The 19,560-nt window shown below is 43.2% G+C and overlaps 1 protein-coding gene across 2 annotated transcripts in view; it reads right to left on the bottom strand.

Moving 5' to 3' along the window:
* Positions 1–19,560, bottom strand: part of AJAP1 (adherens junctions associated protein 1) — an 896,426-nt gene that overhangs the window by 199,531 nt on the left and 677,335 nt on the right. The window lies entirely within an intron of this gene.

Here is a 19,560-nt window from a genome sequence, read left to right as displayed (position 1 = left end):
CTTATGATTTTATTTGTGCTAATAAATCTGCCAATAATGCCTGCATCCAATAACCTGCCATTCGTCATGCATTAAGTCTGGGTGTCTTCTATGAAATCTCCATTGCTGTCATAAAGACAATTAAACTGTAGGTCACTTGCTTCATCCGATAAGGACTCTGGCTTTTTATGTCCAAGTTCAACTATAGTGTACACCTTCACCAGTTTCCATATCTACTAAACAGCTGCTCAGTCTGGCCAGAGAATTAAAGGGTGGACAGTACAGTGGGATGATAAACAGCAGACAAAATGGCCCCTGTCCAAAGCCATTCCAATGCTCTCTTTAAGGAAGGGGTTATGATAATTGGCAAATTGGCGTGTGATGAGAAAAGAGAAGGTCATGCAAACCATGCAGTTTATATGGTCCAGTAGATTAATCCTCTCACATAGAGCAACACCATCCTCTTAAATAGGTGCCTGAGAGAGGCCTCATAAGGATAGGTTTGAGGAAACTCCACAGGATATAACATTCTGATCTCTTGAAATCATGGGTGGCCAGCAAAGGTCCAGGAAGCCCTTGTCTGCACAGATTTTCTAGGTAGTCACGGACTATGTTACACTGACTATGTAAATTAGATCCGTTTACATTCATTTGGCCCTATTCACAATCACATTCTGGTGTGATTTACTCTCGAAATTCACGAGTAAGCCAGGAGATCCACAAGATTAAGTCACACTTTCTCATCCACATATATTTGTGAACTGAATCCGTTGTATGTTATTGCATCGCATGCATCTATCCTAAAAATATGACAGAGATTAGGCCCTTCTGAACCTGCATATGCACCCATGGACTAAACCACATAGATCTCTCGCTCATGTGCTTCCCATATTATTTCTTAGTCCATGAAATCTCTCTAAGGGGCAGACAGTCACTGAGCGCACGGTGTCACTGGGTATGTCAAAGAAAACATTATCCACATTCCAGAACATTCGTTATACAGAACTGCATTCAATGTCTGTGTATTTCTAAATCTATTGCTGTCAAATTTACATTTTTTAATCATCAGACATTGTTTGAAAAACATTTGTTTCTCGTATCGACGATTAGTTCAAAATCTGTTGCCGGTACTTTAAAGACAATATATATTTTTTTTAACGAGAAAGTAGAACAATGAGGCTTAGCAATGCATTTTCCTCCACAGATGCATATATGACATAAACGATTTTAATCTTTTATTTATGTTTCTTCCTTTATCACACAGAGCAGTTGCTCATCCTGTTGAAACATTCGTTTTGGAAGCATCCAACTCTTTTGTGCTTTCAGAAAGTGATGAGCAAATTATACAATATTGTGCAAATCAACTTGGGGATTTGGGGTGTTGTGTACCTCGGAACCCATGGAGAATACCACTTTCGCAGCAGATGTTCTGCTCATCACGACAAATTGTACAACATCCCAGCACAGTAAGTGTTATTTACATGTAATGAGACACCTGCTACTGGTATCGTATATGATTTAGAATATGCAGAATATACAAAGTAGGCTCCAGTGTGGGTGGGATACTTAGAAAAAGATTAAGGATTAGGGACAGCGGCTCTATTCTGCAATATATCAAGACATTAAAAGTTAAAATCTAGGTTGTTAGCTAATTACATTCAATGAATACATAAATAGCAGTACGCATTTTTCTTTAAAGTAATCTGTGCAGAAGTGAAACTAGGTAACTGTCAGGGGAGCTGCGAGTTGCATAGCAATTTTCCAGACAGATAATATACTGTTTTCTGACCTTCCTACAGCATGTAAATTATTGGACTTCGGGTACCATGTAGTGAGTAATTTTGCAGTCACAAGGCCTGTGATTTGCAAAATCACAGGTTTGCAACTGCTAAGTCGCTCGTTGTAATGTACAAAAGCTGTTTTGCAAATTGGAAAAATCTATCCAACCCATTAGATGGCCTTTGCAACCTACTCGAGGCAGCAGGAACATTTGTTCCCCTCGATTTGTTAGTTGGAATCCTACATATCAATGGTTTTCAAAAGCAACTGCAGCTGCAAACCATTGAATGATTATCAACACCCGACTCTGGGTGGTGACCAATTCTGAAAGCAACAGCTAGTCTACTGAGACAGCTTCTTCTTTGTGAATGCTGGTCAGGTTCGGCTTTAGGGCAGTGCGGCCGGTGCAGCCGCACCTGGAGCTGAGCACAGGGGCCCTGTGTTTAGAATTAGCTTATCGGTTTAAAAGCGGCTGCTGCAGAGCTCCCTAGGTGTCCAGCAGTTTTAAGGCAACAATAAAGATGTCAAGATAACTCTGATGATTAATGTTCCTGGGGCCGTATTACACATTATCTCTGGTTGCGCCCGGCGCAGCTTTCAAAAGGTGATAATGCGACCCATTATGGTGTATATGCTGCCCCCAGGGCAGCCGCAAACTCACGCCCAGGGCAGCACATTCATGTGAAAACACAGAGCAGCCGCTCTGTGTTTTCACAGTGTAGACGGCACCCGCCTGCACTTTCAAAGGGGTTTAGAGATCCCCTTGCAGACGGGTGCATTCAGAGACTACAATGGGATGTCTGCGGGTTCCATGGGACAGCCTTTACCCCCTGCAGAGGGCTGCCGTCAGGAGGCGCACTGTCAGTGCGCCACCTTTTAAATGGTGCACTGTCAGTGTGCATCCTGACGGCTTCTTTGACTCTGCGTCCACTTCTGTATTATGGTGCGGGTGCAGATTCAAAGAAATTCCCCCATTTGCATAGGGCACACCTCTATGCAAATGAGGATACACCCTCTGTTGATAGAGCTGGCGCTTTAAGTGTGCCAGCACTATAGGTAATATAGAAGGGGACGCACAAGCATCTGCGTCCCAAAGTGTTCCTGGGGGTGCAAACGGCCGTTGCTCCCCCGGGGCACCATCTGTAATACAGCCCTAGGTGGACAGAGATCCAGTTGTGTCTAGTGGCAGTTTTGGTTCATAATAAAGTAGTGCAGAAGGTTAATATGCCTGCTGCAGAGAACGTGTATCATGCTGATCACAGAATTTTATTTTATGTAACTAGCTTAGTGGGTTACTGCTTTCCGTACAGATATCCTTTTATCAATTGCAGTTCATAAGTTATAATACTAATATAGCACAGTTACCTATGAACTGATGGTATAGGTGAAAAATGTTTGTTTTCCCCCAGTCTTTCATTATACTAATATTGCTAAAATAGTTTGTTTGGGCAAAAATGCATTATTTTTAGTAAAGTCAACACCAACAGCTGAATAAATCCTGAGTTTGTGCTTCTCCTGACCAAACACTCTTAATATATACTGTCTACCATTATGAATGATCTGTGATTCCTACACCTTATAATCCTCATAACATTCCTATGGACTGATTTACAAACATTTGATTCATTGTATAATGTGTTGTGATGTAAAGTGCTCTGAAACTTACACTGGTATGAGTAGCGCTATCAAACAAATTAAATGTTTGAGGTATTGGGTTGTTGGTTGAGGGGGGGGGGTGAGTCCTTCTCAAACAACAGCCACAATCCTTGTCAGGGTGAAACATAAACTTCACTAAATTAACCTGTGTTTAATCCTCTGGTACCTTGACACAGCAGTAGTCAGGCTTAACTGAAAGGCAATGTGTAAAGTATTTATGCAGCACACAAGTTATTAAAGTTAAAACACAACACAAGAAAAATTCCTCATCAATTTAGACAAATAGAGTAAAATGGAATAAATTGTTGACATAAAAACGACGAAATTCCAATCATTAGAAATGGAGATATTGAATTATAAAGGTTTATATAAAAGTAGCACCAACTGTAGTCATCTGGTCATGCCGGACCGGGCAAAAGTTACAAGTTCAGGCCAAGTACAATGGAGTGCCTGCCAGATACAGGGACTAGGTTAGTCCCATTGAGAAATGTACCTTATGTCCTTGATGCGGAGCGTTGCGTCATGCTGCATTGGTTCCTATGAGGAGCTGCGAGCACTGCAGCATGAGGTCCTGCGTCAGGCGAGTGCTTTGATGTGTAGACTTGTATCGAGTTGTATTGTGCTGCATCAGTTACAATGAGAAGCTGCAAGGGCTGCCATTTTTATACCTTGTGCTAGCTTTGAAATGGGAGAAACCTTTGGAGTTACTCACCCCCCGCCCCCTAAAGCGGTGGTTCGAATTTTCTGCCTCCAACTCCCTGCCCCAGTCTGTCTGCCGTCACAATAGGCTAATGTGAAGTTCTTTGTATGTGTGGTGAGGCAGTAACTTTGAAGTGCAAGTAGGGCTGTGCACAGTTCGGCCCTCCATCCTGTCTTCAAAGGTCTATCTGCCAACACCCAGGCCCTCTATTTGGTTGGCTGTCTGTGAGGAATGCAAAAGCCCAGCTGCCAACTACACCTAGCCAGTGACCTAGTAAACAAACTGCAGGCACCAAATAGTTAGGACAAGAAAATTGATTAATGATTAAAAAGAACAAATTATTGTGTAACTATTGTGTTCAGTTTTTTAACCTGCAGGTAGCTGAAGACAAAATAACGCATACCTTAAATAAAAAATGATTTCAAGTTAATACTAATGAATCCTCAATTGGTTAATACTGTCACTGCAGATGTCTGTGTGTGAAGCCAAAGAGTTACAGAATTGAATTCTGGTGGGCGCAGTGGGGAAACGAGGTTGTGTATATATGTATAATGCTATGAGGTCCCAGTCTGTAACAGAAAGCACTGTGAATGTAAATATGTAAATCATTATTTACATTTGTATTACACTCAGTATAAAATAGGCTGCTGTAGAATGGTTTAGTCAGAGCCACTGGAGTTATAGGGCAAAAAAGGCAAATTACGTGGAATAATGTGGCATATTTTATGATAGTATTACTTCATTATTTTGTATATTTTGCACCATGGTAATACTGTTTGGTCGAAGACTTTACCTCATTAGTACCAGTTTAACAACCAAATACAGAAAAAATAAAACCAAAGGTTGCCTGTTAATCTTTGTGAAGGGCCTTCCACTGCATGGGAACACGTCGCCACCTATAATTTACAGGTTATGCACCAGATGATTGAATATGTGGCAAATGTGGCAGATCCATAATTATGTGAAAGAAGCCACAACATTGCATAATGCCAGTGGCTTTTGGTTCAAAACAAGTGCTTTCAAAGCCTATATTTAGTAGTACGTAATCAGATTGAACCTAGTGCAAGCATTTTGATAACTATCCGTTAAAAGGACACTTTCCAGAACTCAACACCCTTATGTCACTCATCATCACGAAACTTCCAGTGACTCCATCAATTAAGGCTTATACTGGACCCCAAGCAGTCCTTTTATTTGGTGAGAAATAGATTGCACACATTTAAAAAAACAAATCAGGCAACAGTCCTATTTCTTCTTTACCTCTCTGTTCAACCTTCAGCTTCACAACACATGAAAGTCCCACCCCTCCCATCTCACTTTCGCACAGAGGCACTGCAAGGTCCTTATGGCTGTTTTTTTTTTGTTTAGCAAAAGGTGTGTGAACTGATTTTGTGAAATGGAAAAAACATAGGCACATCAGTCCCCACAAATCCTGCCCACTTTGACTTGCTGATGTCCCTTCAGGTAAATTGAAGAATGACCTACAGGGTCGCATTCAGAAGCAGAATCCTGATCATCCGGACCCCTGGAGCTTCAGCGTAATGGCCCAGGAAAAAAGGAAAGGAGCAAGATCCATGGACAACATCAAAGACATAAGCCATAGGAGAGGTGCTTTCTAGGGGCTAATGTTTCCATCTACAACTGGACAGACTGATAGGCAACATATGTGCTCTGTTTTTTCATGAAATGGCCAACTCTACTATTAATGTACCAGGTGCAGCGGCACCGGGACCAAGAGTGTGAGGGGGCCACTGCACTCCAATTATGACTGTCTTACTAGCAAAAAGCAGAGTGGAGTCCTATTTTCCTTGCTAATATTAGGGTTCAGGTCATTCATGTTGCATAGGGAACTGGGCCCCAAACACTGGAGAAGGTGGGGGGGGTGAGATGTGGAGCTTTGCTCCATTTTTTATTACACAAAGAGGCAGATAGCCTACTCTGAGCCTCAGGCCTAGAAGTAATAGCTCTGCGTAGTGGGTAGAGGACAAAACTTGTACCATAGGGCTGTAGGTATTATTGGTGCTGCAAGTGCAATGATACTGAGACCCAGTGGTGTGATGGGCCAACTAAAGCCCAGTTATGGCTGATTTACTATTCTTCCATGTCAGCATTAGGCCCCAGTGCACCCTTGCTCTGCCAGTACTTTTGGCCTCATATTACTGGCCCAAAGGAGGTGAATATTGAAGCAGAGGAGACAGCTTAGTTTGGGCCTCAGAGAAATGACAGTAGAAGTATAGAACAAGATCTGGGCCTATGTTTTTAACCAAGAGCAGAGGAGAGTGCCTGTTTTGCAAGGCAGTAGCTATAATTAGTGAAGCAGGTAAAGTGGCACTGGATCTTAGGGGGTTGAGACGCCCACTGCATCAGAATTATGACTGTGTTACTCTCCGAGAGGCATAGCGCCGTTCTAGCATTAGAGCTGAGGAAACCATTGCTGCAAAGTGGAGGCAACAGGTGGAGGCTCATTATTTTCTTAAAAGGATGGAGAGACTTTTTCAGGACAGGAGTGATGGCCAGAGAGGCAGCCTGCTACTCAGGGCTTCAGCTAGCATCACTGCACCCGGTACAGTTGCACTGGGGCCCAGGAGTGGGAGGGGCTTACAACACCTTAATTATGTGGGGAGAGTTTCTTGGGCAATATTTGTTCTGTGTGACTTCTTTGCTCTTTTATACTGCTAATATTTAGTGCAGAATTTGATCTGCAGAAAAGTACCCCTGAAATTATCTCATACTCCCAGCCATTTATGCTTAGCTTTACCACTCCCACTCCCCCAAGTCTTGCAATAATGTTTTGGAGGGGGGCCTGACTTCAAAACATTTTCCTTGGGGGGGGCTCAAAGCAAAAATGTTTGAAGACCTCTGCTTTAAAGGCACCACAATGTAGAAATGATAGAGTGATATTTAAAAGACATGAAAGGTGCAGCAGCCTTAAAATCTGAAATGCTGCATTACTGAAAAATTATTATATTCTTTGGAAACATTTCTGGAAGACTTTGTTGGCTCTGTTGAATTTAACCATTCTTAATTTAAGGCACAGAAGAGTTTACACTATTTAGAGGAATTCTTTCCACCTATTATAGTGGATTACAAACCTGTTGTAATTGTACTCAGATGCTACGTATTACATATTTGCTTTGAGATCCCACTCCCTTGCACTTGTTCTTAAAAGACCAGTTCACTTTGCTTTCCATTGTCTCTTCCCCCTCCATTTTTAGTCATCTCCCAATAGTGGGGAGTATTTAGGGCTCTGATGCAGAGTGGGTTCCAGTTAGAGTATTTTTTATGATTTATGTTAATGTGGTGTTTTAACAACTGTTGCATGTTTGACTGACATATACACTACTCAACACTTTGCTTTTGGGCATAAAAAAAGACAGCAAACACTTTGTTTGCAAACACAAAATACCACTAACATCTAAGCAGACAGTTGAGTGAGGGGAGAAATACACTAGTGATAGGAAGATTTACAAGGTGGATTTACTGTTTGATTATTTGTTGTCTTCACAAGGCCTTGATTTTCTAGATTCTGGAACCTACACTAACTTGCCACATGAACAGCCCAGAGTCTTGGTAGGTGCTCAAGTCCACTTACTTAATTATTCTTTCAAAGGAGGAAGATACACATTTGAGCCATCTATTCTGAAATTTTAGAAAGTTTGACGAGAAGGGACATTTTACATGGTTTCTTTAATATATGTTGCTATACACTTACTTATTTTATGAAATCATGAAAGAAATCATGAAACACCTATGAAGATCATAGCAGGGATTAATATGTCATGGTTAATTACAATTGATGAAAGGTCTGTGGGATTGGTCTGACTGTGCATTGCCCCATTGGCTCATGTTGGTTTATGTAGGAAAAAAGGATCTGCACTAGATAAGGTTGAAAAGGAGTCATGCATCTCTTTCATACAGAGCAAAAAGAAGGTTGAGGTTTGCAATATGTATTGCCACAGATAGTGGGAATTTTAAGTGTAATGGATGCCATGCCCACTGGATAAAGGTGAGAAGTTTTCAAGCTAATAATTGCTGCTTGATTGCAGGAAATGTACAATGATTCTACTCATTGAGGTGATCACTCAGCAGGGTGGAGCCACATTTTAGGATATAACATGAGTAGGACATTATTTGGAGTCTCATATGACTGAGTTGGGCAGTCCAACTTCTGGACCCATTCTTAGAAAGTGCACCCTAAACAAGGACACGTTTTTTTAAAAGTATTGTTATGAGAAGTCTTGTTTTTGGGTACATTTGGTTTCTGGTTATATCAGACAGTATCAATTGTATGCCGATATGGAGGGTAGAGTTAAAGTGCAAGCGTATGTGAATCAGGCAGATTTATAGATGGAGTGAGATTCCAGTGCTTACTATTTGAGGGAGTTTTGGGAAGTTATTATTCTGTCAGGTTTACTTGTGCAAATAATGAGTCTATCAGCTGAGTGTGGGATGGCATTGACTTGTACCAGGTGTAATTTGAGAAGTATAGGTACAAGGGCATTAAGATGCTTAATCCAAGATGTAACCAGAGCTTGGATGGCATAGTCCTGCTTACAAGTTGCTCAAAGTGCTTTCCGGGTAAGTAGATGTGTTCTGACAGTTGACTAAAACAGCAAATGCTGCCCTTATTCGTAAAAATGATTTAGGAAAAATGATCACTGAGATATCATCATTAGGGGTGCTGGTCATAGAATCCCAGGTAATGTATGAAAGTCATGACTAATTTTGGGAAACTCTCAGGTTCACTTCATAGCATTCTGGAGATTGGGAAAAATAAATTATTATTTGTATGGGAAAGGTATTTTTCATACAATAGCCTTTAATTCAAAAGGGCAGAGAGTTAGGAGGTGTAATGTGTGAAAGTCATGAATAACTTTGAAAAGCTCTAAAGTACGTTAATATCATTCTGGAGTTTGGAACAGAGAAATTATGAGTTTGAAGTTGTAATGTGATTTTCTCTATTTACAATCAAGGGCAGACAAACAATTTCTCTGAGTGTTAATATCTCAGGGCCCGATTCACAGAACTAATTTAAGACAAAGTCCTAAACTTACTACTTTTGGTATTCACAGAAGGCATTTAGTAGTAGTAAAGTTAGGATGTTGTCTTAAGTCTGTCTTAAGTCTGTCTTACGTCTGTCTTAAGTCTGTCCTAAGTTTGTCTTAAGTCTGTCTTAAGTCTATCTTAAGTCTGCCTTAAGTCTGTCTTAAGTCTGTCCTAAGTTTGTCTTAAGTTTGTCTTAAGTCTGTCTTAAGTCTGTCTTAAGTCAATCTTAAGACAAAATCCTAACTTTACTACTACTAAATGCCTTCCGTGAATACCAAAAGTAGTAGGACAGACTTAAGACAGACTTAAGACAGACTTAAGACAAACTTAGGACAGACTTAAGACAGACTTAAGACAAAATCCTAACTTTACTACTACTAAATGCCTTCTGTGAATACCAAAAGTAGTAAGTTTAGGATTTTGTCTTAAGTTAGTTCTGTGAATCGTGCCCTCAGTTTCACCAATGGGCTCTCTTTATGGCATATTTGTATATACTTTTGGCTTGGGTAAAATCATCAAGTACCTTCATGGCGGATTCAGCTCGTTCAGATTTCTTATGACATGGTTTATCAGAGAGCCCTAGAAATGAACCTTTTATGTTAATCTTAGGACTGAGTGTGAACATATTTTTTTCTGTATGCAATGCAGTAGCACCATGATATCTTTCAGTGAAACCTGCGCCTTTTAGATACATAAATTATAAAACAATAACTAAGAGGTCCCCGACATATTGTAATAACTGAAATATAGTAGTTAATGGGGTCTATGGAGAGAGGTTTAACCAGTCTGATGGAGTAAATCATAAAGTTTAGCTTAGAGTGACTGATGTTTTTAATGTCTCGGACAGTACGGATTATTTTCTCATTGTTTGCACAGTAGATTGAGCTTATTTTTAGAATCTTGAGTAAGATGAATAAGTTATTGGACACGTCAAATCAGATGTGCTTGTTTACATTACATCACCCATAACATGTTACATGACTTTACATTATAACATCAGTGATAACATCATAGTCGTAAGTAATCTAGAGTTACTGAATGTACCCATGCGGGTTGATAGCATGGAATCAGCATAAGCCCCTGAGAAATGTGTGATCTTGAATTTTAAATATTATGATGATGCACCATCTTAGATATAAAGCAGATAGAGTGTGGCTAAACTAGAGGAGATCAATGGATGAAATAGATGGAGACATCATCAACGAGATTCTGCCTTATGCATTTGAACAACTTGGTAAGGGACTATTAAATACCATTAGAGGAGATGGGTAAGGTGAGGTAGAGGAGATGAGGCTGTAGAAAGGAGCTATAAATTGATGAGGTACCTGAGTAATTAGACAGGGCAGACCTTCAGTAGAGAAGTGTGCTGGGAGAAGGCTTTTGAAGGTGGGGAGACTAAAGGACTCAGAGCGGGGTTTTGACCACCAGAGAACCTAGGTAGGGAAAGAAAGGAAGCAGCACAATATAAAGGCCCTTTGCCCAAAGCCCATGTCAAAGTATCTGTGAGCTCAGAACAAGATGCCATCTGCATTGTTCTGTGGTTCAGAGCCCCAATCCAAAATAGGTGTTTTGACAGAAAGAATGAAGGAGCGAGGACACTCAAGTACTTTGCCTTGTAGGTTGATATGTGTCCTGGCAGAGAATAGCTGCTCAATTTCCTTATCAGCACTATATTTAAAGACAGTTGGTGTGCCATAGCTGAGTGTATTTCTAAGGTGCAATGCTTTAAGAGAGAACACATTAATTTTTACCTTAGTGTACTTCATAAACCTTCCCCACAATTGAATCTGAACAATCCTACCAACTGATGATCAGATGTTAAAACTTGATGAGTGCAAGGCCACTTCAATTACATATACAATTTGAAACCACACATGGTTACAAACCATGTTCATGTGTCTTGGATTCTTTATATTTAGAAAGTATTTGCCCGTCCATGCAACTGCATGATCCCGCGCTATAGTCTGTTTGAAATAAATGTATTTAATTTTAGCTTTTTTCAAGGAGCTAGCAAGTGGCAAGGAGCCACCTTATAGCCTGAGTGAAGCAATCAGTTATCAGCAATTGTATATTTTGAGCAATGAGGTAGAATTGAGAAGAAAAACAAACACCATTAATTGTTGCTTGGTATTGAAATAATGGTGGAAAAAACACAATTCTACCTCTCTATGTGCCTTTATGTGGACATCACACACCTATCTCAGCCCCTTATTAACTCAATCTTATATTATCTCTGCAAATGCAATATAGTATCCGCCCATCCATTGTTTTCATTTACTTTGAAGCTATTCAGAAACTATTTCCAACTTTTTCACATTTTACTTTGTTGTTTCTTGTAGGTTGTCCAAAGTTTTTTTTCTTCCCAAAAATGGTTAGGCTTTTAGGAGCAAAAGCAGTGGTTGTAATGTTTCATGAGGGACATATAGTTGTCCATTGAAAGGTCAATGCCCTGAAAAGGCTCTGTAAAGGCCAAGCGACCTTTAATAGTCAACACGATATTTTACAAAGTGCAGAAATCAATTTTTGAGCGCAATCTCATCCATTTTAGTGGAAACTGCTGCACTCTAAATCAAGGCTAAATTGCTTCTGTAGATGTAGAAATTCCGCAGGACTTCATTGTGTTGCTGTAAAACCATGGAAGTAGCCCATGGGCTCTGTAATCCACCTTATGTAAAACTGTGCCTCGCCAATGACATCATTTACTTCGGAAACCTCCTAAAAGCATCTCTGCTTTATCTGGTTTTTAGTTGTTCTCAGTATAGCCAGTTCTACAGAAATGTGTGATGGTGCGGGGTGACGTCCTTATTTCATGTTTGGTGCTTTATAAAGTGCGAAAATGCCCCACGGGTAACAGAGCGATGTGCATATGATAGATAAACATAAATGAAGAGCTGATGCATAAAAAAGAACATCTAATAAAAACAAATCACAACTTTTAGGAACCCTGGTAAAATAAGGTATGTAGTAACAGAGGTATTAATACACAATCTCAATTTTTAATGAGTCATTGAAATAGGTTCTCCAGGGTACTTTTTCATGAGTCTGCTTTCAAGGAGCCCATGCATTCTGTTTGCATACAATAGGTGGCTATAATTCCTGACACAGTAATTTCCTTGCCTTTCTTCACTCCTAAGACTTCTAATTAACGCAGATTACATTTATGTCTGAATGCTGCAGCTGACCATTCATTACCTGTTCATATCAAAAATCTTTCATGCTTATCATTTCATTTTAAAAGTTGGGTATAATATGAATAAAATCAATTGGCACTCTTTAAAACCTTTGCTAGTTAATGATTTATTTGACATCCTAAATTAGCTAATGTGGATTATATTTTCACACTATTATTCATAGTACCTAATTCAGGAGGCCAGAGCTGGTCATGTACATTGCTTTTAAGCAGGCTGATTTTTTTCAGCTCCAGCTCCTGAATGCTTAGTTTTCCATTAGTTTGGATAACACTTCCACAATGGAGAACTTGAGGCTTTTCATTGCAACAGAATTGGGTATTTGGATCAATATCACATGCTGTAACTTGTATTAATATATTTTTGTAATTATGTAGATATTCTGAAGCCCTCATTCTGTGCTTAACTTCAGCCAGTGGTAGCAGGTGGGGGCCACCGGCACTTATTGTCTAAGAACAGCACTTATTTTTCCACCAGACATTTACAGAGAACAACCAAGGACAAATCACACAAAGCGGAAAGATAGAAGAAGAGAAATATGGGAAAACCATTATAAAGAGAGGAAGCTGGAACCTGCAAAAGTGAGATAAAGGGGGAAGGGTGTGTCTAAAATAGATGAAAGAGGCATGAGATAGATTTAAAACTATGTAGTCTTGGGATTTAGATCCACCATGGTCGGTCTCAAGCCCAGCTGCGAAGGGAGGAGGGTTATGCATGGGCTTAGATACTTCAACATGTAAAAAATTCTAGCTACAGAAATGTCAACCAAAAGCCATCCCAGCCTTGACAAGAGTGGAAGCCACAAAGCCGATCCTACCAAGACAACCACCATCAGGACATGGAACATGAGGACTATGTACGAGACAGGCAAGAATGTCCAAGTGGCATTGACGATGAGAACTACAAACTTGCCCACATTGGCATCAGCAAAACCAGAAGTACATACAGAAAAGACAGGCTCCAGGAGGAATGTTGCTGTATGCTGGACATGAGGACGAGAATGCCCCAAATACTCAGGGATTAGCCAATGCTAATGCCAGCAGCCAATGGAGCTCTGGTTGGATGGGAAGCCCAAGGTCCCTGAACCATCACAGTGACCTTCCATAAAAAGAAGAAGATGATCAACATCAATGTTATCAAGTGCTATGCACCTACAAATGACAGAAAAGATGAGGGAAAAGACCAGTTGCACAACAGACTCCTGTACACCCTGGAGAAACTGTTATGAGAGAGACATCACCATCGATGGGGGACCTCAATGCCAAGACTGGAAGCAACAACCCTGGGTATGAAGAAATCATGGGCCACCATGGCCTTGGCAGTATTAAAAAGAATTGTGAAAGGCGGGCAGATCTCTGTCCCCTGAACAGTCTTATGATAGGCTGTAGTGTATTTCCACACAAAAGAATACACAAGGCAACATGAGTGTCACCAAACCATTCAACAGAGAATCAGATCGACCATGCCTACATTGCCAAGAAGTTCTGTAGGTCCCTGCAGGATGTGAGAGTTATGAGAGGAGTGGACTTGGCATCTGACCAACACCTTTTCATAGCCAGAGCTAAAACTAAAACTGAGGAAAGCATGAATGGAACGGACAAACTCAAACATGCACAAAAACGGATTGAATGCTCAGTCACCCTCTGTAACAGGTTTCAACTCCTGCAGGAACCAGATGATGACAGAGACCCAGTAGAAAGTCAGTGGGAGAAGATCAAAGAAACAGGGACATCAACCTGCCACTAAGACTCTCCACAAAATCCAAGAGATAAAGGAAGAGAAAGCTGCAGTCAACATCAGCCGAACAAGAGCAGAAAAAGCAACAACTCAAGGCGAATACAACAAAATGAACAAAGAAGCAAAGAGAACCTTAAGAGCTGAGAAGGGAAGATTTATTCATGATCTTTCCACAGAAGATCAGGAAGTAGCAAGCCATGGAATCTTGTAAGAACTCTTGAACATAACAAGGAAACTCTCTGGAAGAAACAGAAAGCCAAAAAGGCCTGTTAAAGATTAAGCTGGGAAGACAATCATGGGTAATGAAGGCCAACAACAAAGATGGGTGAAGCTCTTTCAAAAAGTGCTGAACCAATCCATGCCACAGTCTCCACCAGACATACAGCCAGCTGACGAGGGTTTTCCATTCAATTGCAGCAGATCATCCGAGGAAGAAATACGGCAAGCCATAAAACACCTAAGTAATGGGAAGGCAGCAGGACCTGACAATATTCCTTCATGGACACTGAAGGGAAACATCAGTAGACATGATCAACCACATGTTCAAATGATTTGGTAAGAGGAAAAGGTGCCATCAGACTGGAAGAAGGGATATCTCATCACAATCCCCAAGAAATGTGACTTGAGTAACTCTGCAAGCTACAGAGTGATAACTCTTCTATCAACCATCAACCCCAGTGTTCAAAAGAGCCATCTATAACAGTTTGAAGGAACAAGTCAATACTCAGTTGCAAGACCAGCAGGCTGGCTTCAACAAATATAGATCCTGCACTGACCAGATTGCAACACTGTGCATCATCATTGAGCTGTCAATAGAGTGAAACTCCCTCCTCTATGTCAATTTCATTGACTATGAGAAGGCATTTAGCAGCGTAGACAGAGAGACCCTTTGGAAACTCCTCCGCCACTACGATGTGTCAGATAAACTCAGAAGAATCATCAGGAACTCTTCTACATGAATGACCTGCAAAAGAATCCATGGAGGTCAACTGACATAAGCCTTCCAAGTGAGGACTGGTATCCCCTATAGCTGTTTACTCTCACCTTTTCTCTTCCTGCTGGCAATAAACTGGATCATGAAGACATCCATAGTAAAGAAAAGAAATGGGATCACCTTGGATGCAGCTTGATAACCTGGACTTTACAGAAGACCTGGCTCGACTCTCCCATACCTATCTGGAGATGCAGGGGGAAAACGAAGATCCTGAAGGCTAACATGACCAGCACAACTGCAGTCACTCTTGGATGCGATGCACTGGAATAGATTGAGGCCTTCACCTAACTGGGTAGTATAATAGACAAGCAGAGAGGCACAGATGCCGAAGTCTAGGCAAGAATTTGCAAAGCAAGGACTGCCTTCATTTAGCTAAAGAAGATCTGGCGGTCCAGGGACCTAACACTGCAAACCAAGATCAGTCTTTTTAACACAAAAGTAAAATTGGTCTTTCTGTATGGAGCAGAAACTTGGAGCATAACAGTGACCACCACCAACAAATTAAAGACCTTCATAAACACATGTCTGAGGAAAATCCTCCAAATCCACTGGCCACATACCAGCAGCAACAATGATCTATGGCAGCAGACTTTACAACTCCCTGCTCGTGAGGAATCATGAAAAGACATTGGGGCTGGATGGGTCACATCCTCCGCAAGCCCACATCACAAGCCCTGACCTGGATGGAACCCTCAAGGAAAAGGAAAAAAGGAACAGCAAGAAACACTTGGAGCCAATGCCTTGAGGCTGACTCTAAGGAAATGGGTTATACCTGTTTATTTGACTCCCTCTTGCCCGACGTCACCTGCTTCTCAGAGACCTGGACAAACGCCACCTTTGCCCCCAACATCAACTCTGCCATACCGGACGGATACAAGATCCATAGGAAGGACCGCCCCAACCACCCGGGAGGAGGCCTCGCCATCACCCACAAAAGCATCCTCCGCCTCACCACCTCCAGTGAAATCTTCCCCTCCGCAGAACACCTGCATAACCACATCCAGACCTACCCTAAGACCACACTATGCAGAACACTCCTCTACAGACCCCCCGCACCCCGGACACCCATCGCCACCGCCATTGCTGACTTCATCCCACCCCATGCCATCACATCAATCAGCTACATACTCATTGGAGACCTTAACTTCCATCTCGACAACCCAAGCGACCCCAACTCCTCCATCCTTTGTCCTTTGGCTGTGTTGGGAGTGCTGTCCCGGTTGCCTGTTCTTTTCCAGCTGCTAACTCACCGCCTCGCGGCCCCCGCTCCGCGGGTGCCGCTCGCAGGCTCAAGACTGTGTCAGGGTCCTGGTTTTTTTTTGGTCCCCTGTTGTGCATAGGAGCACCAACGCGTCTACTGCAACCACCTCGCAACACACAAGCTCAGAGGCGGGACTGCGAGGACCAGCCTGCTGAGCGGCGCTGATCGGCCGCAGCTGGTCCTCTTCCCGCCCCCTCCACCTGTTTAAAACCTCACGGAGACTGTGCTGCTTGGGTTCGTCCTTTGGCTGTGTTTGGAGTGCTGTCCCGGTTGCCTGTTCTTTTCCAGCTGCTAACTCACCGCCTCGCGGCCCCCGCTCCGCGGGAGCCGCTCGCAGGCTCAAGACTGTGTCAGGGTCCTGGTTTTTTTTTTGGTCCCCTGTTGTGCATAGGAGCACCAACGCGTCTACTGCAACCACCTCGCAACACACAAGCTCAGAGGCGGGACTGCGAGGACCAGCCTGCTGAGCGGCGCTGATCGGCCGCAGCTGGTCCTCTTCCCGCCCCCTCCACCTGTTTAAAACCTCACGGAGACTGTGCTGCTTGGGTTCGTCCTTTGGCTGTGTTGGGAGTGCTGTCCCGGTTGCCTGTTCTTTTCCAGCTGCTAACTCACCGCCTCGCGGCCCCCGCTCCGCGGGAGCCGCTCGCAGGCTCAAGACTGTGTCAGGGTCCTGGTTTTTTTTGGTCCCCTGTTGTGCATAGGAGCACCAACGCGTCTACTGCAACCACCTCGCAACACACAAGCTCAGAGGCGGGACTGCGAGGACCAGCCTGCTGAGCGGCGCTGATCGGCCGCAGCTGGTCCTCTTCCCGCCCCCTCGATAATCTGCCAAAGCCACGCGCACGCGGGACGCGCGCGGGGCAAGGGCTGGGGCGAAGACCGGGCAAAGAGCGGGCTGTTTGAGGCCGTTCGAGGACATAGAGGACTGGCCTGGCCCACCCCCCTTGGTTTTTGTTATCTGACTCGTCCCTTTTCCACCAGTAAGTACATTGTGGGTACTGCAATTCAAATATATCATGAGTACACGGGGCAGTCGCAGTAAAACTGCAATGGGGCTGAGTAAGCCCAGCGGGACATTGGATGATTTCCTTGTTAAGACTAATCTAGCAATTGATGCTGAAATCACTAAAATGCAGAAGAGGGTGTCAGTTGAGCTTGACGCGGCACGTAGGCTTTCCCAGACCTTTGCTAACTCTAAAAAATCTTCCCTAGGGAAAATCGCGTCTGCTGCATCTCCACAACATGCTTCTTGCCCTCCCCCACTGATAATCCATGCCGATGTTCACCATGCTCCCCCACCTCTTTCCCTTCCATTAGAGTCTATACCCACCTTAACTACTGCGCCCCCCAAAACTTTCGAGGGAATCGCGCCCACTGGACCTGGAACTGCCATTGTCTTGTCGGATAGCCCTGACCCCCCTGACCTTTCTCCCCCAGTAGCAAAAAATAAAAACAAAGATGGCCCAGCTCTAAAAAAGAAAAACAATGCAAGATCTGCTTATGCCCGCAAAAAAGAAAAAATTGCAAGGTTGCAGTTCTTTAATAATAGGCGAACACTACCCACCACTGGGGAGACCATACAAGCGCCAAATTTGGTTAACCATCTAATAGGGGGGGACAGGGAACACAGCAATCTTAACGTAGTCCTTGACCCTATTCAAGGGCCTCTCCCCACATATGGTGAGAAACCCAAAGAGGGAGGGCAAAGTGAGCCAGGGAGGGATAGAGACAAGGGGGGTGATGACGAAGATTTTCTTAAGATAGTCTGGGGTACATTAAAACAATTACTGTCACCTCTGGAACTCAGACTCTCTCGTATCGAGAATAATCTCCTCGAGATGGATAAGACCTTAGTCTCCCTGGCCACCCTTAGCCTAAAACAACTGGAAGCAACTTATCCTCATATTGCTGAGAGTACTCCTCAGGAGAATGACGATGGTATTCACCCGGCTCCAGAAACTAACGTTAGTTCCCTTGCCCCTGAAATGCCACCTCCGGTCTTGTCCCTACCCCCACCAAAGCCAACCCCAATACCCAAACCCCGCTCTAAGCCAATCGTTCCCTTTCCCCTAATACCAAAAATCCCAATACCAGTGGCAAAAGGCCCCGAGAACCAGACCTTACCCAACCCTATCCCTAAGGCCGCCCACAAGCCCAATAAGACTAATATTCCCCCTACTGCGCGCATAACCAACCAGTACCATGGCCGCCAGAACTTTCGTGGGGGCTACATTGATCTTCCTCCTGACGCCGGGCCCTACGTCGTCATACTGGCTGGTGTACCACCACTTGACCCGCTTTCTATGGAGACCCAGTGGTCCCTAAAGAATAAGGTGATTCACTGGCTCAACAACAATAGACAGCTCCCCAATACTGTTAGGACTAGGGTTCTAATGGTTAGGAGAGTGCCATGGGTGGGTCGTACCCATAAATCCATCCCTGGAGACTGCATAGTGGTCTCATTTGCAGACCCTCACACAGCCCAGCATATCACTATATGGGATTCACAGGATACTGACCAATCTATTGTCACCAGACCCCTCACCTTTTTCTATCCTCCAAAACAGACTGTTGAGCCACCTGGGGCTTGGTCAATAGCCCACAATCGTAGATGGAAAGGACATGGGGATGGTTGGCAACCCTTTGACAACTGGTGGGAAGGAGCACCCACTATGAACAGGTTTGAATGTCTGGATCAGGTGGATTGACTGGGAATTAGTGTCGCTCCAATCCTACCAATGCCCAAAATCCCCTAACGGAAACTGTCCCGAGTGAAAAATTAATGCCCATACCCCAAGTTCCAAGCCACATTGGGATAGACCTAAACCCCCCTGAACAGCACCCTCTTACTGCACAGGTCAAACTACAGGCAGACCTTGCACACCTGCAAGTTCGGATAGGCACAACGGGGAATGCAGGGCATCATCCACAGGAAACTAGAAACCCAATGCACTCTCTCCTTTCTTGGAATGTTGCAGGCCTCGGTAGTAAGATCACCCACAAACCTTGGCTAGATAATGTGCAGAAGTATGGCATCCTATGCCTACAAGAAACCTGGCTTATAGAGGTAGTGCACATGTTGGGCTACCGAACCTTCCATTCCCCAGCTGTGCCATCAGCCCAGGGTCGCAACAAGGGGGGCTTGTGCACATACATATCTAACGTAGGGGATGTAAAAGTTTGCGATTTCCAATCCAATCAGTACTTCCAAATCATACTA

Source organism: Triturus cristatus, chromosome 1_2 (genome assembly GCF_964204655.1).
Source record: "Triturus cristatus chromosome 1_2, aTriCri1.1, whole genome shotgun sequence".
Taxonomy (NCBI): domain Eukaryota; kingdom Metazoa; phylum Chordata; class Amphibia; order Caudata; family Salamandridae; genus Triturus; species Triturus cristatus.
Note: the sequence above shows the minus strand (reverse complement) of the source record. Positions and strands in the feature narration are given on the sequence as shown.